Below are 2,515 nucleotides of genomic sequence, written 5' to 3'. Positions count from 1 at the left end.
GGTCGACATTCAAACGCATACCTTGTGCACACTACACGGCACGCGGGCAGCATGGATTCCGACGTCGGGCAAATGTGGTGCTGCGCAACAATTGTGGATCTGCGACTTTGAAATTATGTAAAGATGGAGACAGATGTGAGAGTCGGTACAATTAAATAATGAGAGACAGGGAGAGAATGAGAAATGGAAGGAGGTGCTAAGGTGAAGAAGATGTGGATGGGTGGTGGTGGTGGTGTTGGTGGTGGTGGGGGGGAGGAGGGGAGGAGGGGTGGGCAGATTGTGTGAGAGAGAGGCGTTTAATCCCCAGAAGCATCCTGACGGCATCTGCTCTGTACAGATGGGGACGGAGGGATGCTGAAACACACACACACACATACACACCACAAACACACACACACACACACACACACACATGTCCACACACATGTCCACACACGCCCACTGTGTGTCACAGTGGGAAAAAAAAGCACTGTCGACTGTTGGAACCCTTTTCCAACACCCTCGAGGATCATGCTAAACATAAGGTAAGGGAGCTTGGTTGCGTTCCATTATTTCCCACTTCAATAAAGGCCACTGGAGCTGTTTCATCAGCTGATTAATGAACACAGTGCGCTTTCTTTTTCTCCGTCTCTGTCTCAATACGTTATCGAGATAAAAAATAAATAAATGTTGCTATCTATTTCATGCTGCAGCACAGGAGTTTGAATCCCTAGATTGTCTGGGGGGAGTGAATGTGTTACGCCTGGTTCATTCCTTCTGTGCGGCTACATGTATGCAAGCTCCATGTGAGCTCACTTCATCACGATCATATTCTCACCAGCTGGTTTCAGCAGCATTCCAGTTTTTCATTGAGACACAGGCATGACCCATGACCCCCATTGTTAGGCCCACGATGCCATTTTGACGACTACGATACATAACATGCTCCCCTCCTTCTAAACAGCTTGGGCTGAAATGCTGACTGAGCATGGCATTGTACCTGCTGAGATCTTCAGTAGCCATTTACACAACTCACTCCCCAGCTGTGAGATTCTTCACTCTAGCAAAACAAGCTCCGTGTGCATGCTGCAGTTCCTCAACAAACCAACTTTATCCGAGACCTAAGGGGAGAACAAGGCATCCAAAACGCACATAAGAAGTCTCCCTTTGTGATCTATTTGTAAGTGGCATAATCCAAGCCAGCTAACAATGTCAAAGTGACCCCAAAATCGAAAGCACATGTTTTTCCTTTTTACGGTGCTATTAATCGGTCTAGATTGTTTTGGTGTAAGTTGCAGAGTTTTGGAGATACTGGCAGAAGAGATGTCTGACGCCTCTCCAGTGTATCGTGTCGGCTGTTCCAAGGACTACAGAAATTCATTAGAAAAACTCAACAACCACGTCTCTTTTCAAAAATCATGACCCAAGTACTCAAGATGATCCACAGACCTCGCTGTGAGCCCTTTCATGGAAGAACTATTGTCTGTCAACCAGAACATTTGGAAGTGCAACGTGTGTGTGTGTTAGATGCTCCACAAAGAATAGCCTCACCGTCACAGTCCACAGATACGCGAGTTGTTGAAACATCTCAGTGTTTGAGGGCTCCAGTGGCGGCATTGGCCTTGGCTGTGCAGGGCGTTGGCGGTCAAATTGGAAACAACTGTTTTGAAAAACAAACAATTGTAACATTTTAGAAGAGAAAAAAACGTCGCAAAATAGAATTTGAGAACAACCGACCGTACAATTCATCCCGTTTGCAGGCTTTGCCTCGATCTTACGCACTTGACCAGTTTGAACCCCGCTGCTGTTTATCTTGTGCTTTTGGCGCCGTCACCTTGTTAATCTATCATCGCTTGTTCCGTTTAAAGGTGGAGGATTTATTGTCAGCCGAGATGTGGAGGTGAGGTCACGGCGTATCAGAGTGTTGCGACAATGGCCATTGTTCCTGGGACCAACAGGAAGTGTCTGCGTGGGACTTCCTGCTGCCGATAGTGTACCTCTGGAGGGCAGAGAGGTGTGTGTTTGTGCGTGGGCTCATGCGTGTGTCATTTGTTTCTTTAGTTGATGTCATCTCCCTTGTTTTGACTCTGACATGTGTCCTTCTGAGGCCCTTCTTTGCGAGATGGTGCACCTTCAGGTCAAGATGAATTACGCCACGGTGCAGGTATGAAAACTTCCCCTTGCTTTGCACGCCAACAGCTTACTTGTTTGCAATTTGACACGCCAGTCAGAGCTACAGGAAAAAGGAGACGTATGATGACCGATAACAGTATTGACTGCAGTGAGTCGCAGGTCAAAAGGCCCATTTTTAAATATAGCAATGGTCTGAACAGCATTGCAAAGACTTTGGAGGTCAATATGCATGTGTGTAAACTTGTCTTCTGACCGTATCACAGGCAAGTGCAACATACATACACAAAAGAGGGGTTATGTGATAGTAATCAGGACCATGAGTCGCCGTCGCCAGCTAAAATTATACACATAAAAGCAAAGAATCGCATCGCTCCGCAGTAAAAAAAGAAGAAAAAAAAGAAGA

Source organism: Cyclopterus lumpus, chromosome 23, assembly GCF_009769545.1.
Source record: "Cyclopterus lumpus isolate fCycLum1 chromosome 23, fCycLum1.pri, whole genome shotgun sequence".
NCBI classification, from domain to species: Eukaryota; Metazoa; Chordata; class Actinopteri; order Perciformes; family Cyclopteridae; genus Cyclopterus; species Cyclopterus lumpus.
The sequence above is the reverse complement of the archived record's forward strand: the minus strand, read 5'-3'. Positions refer to the sequence as shown.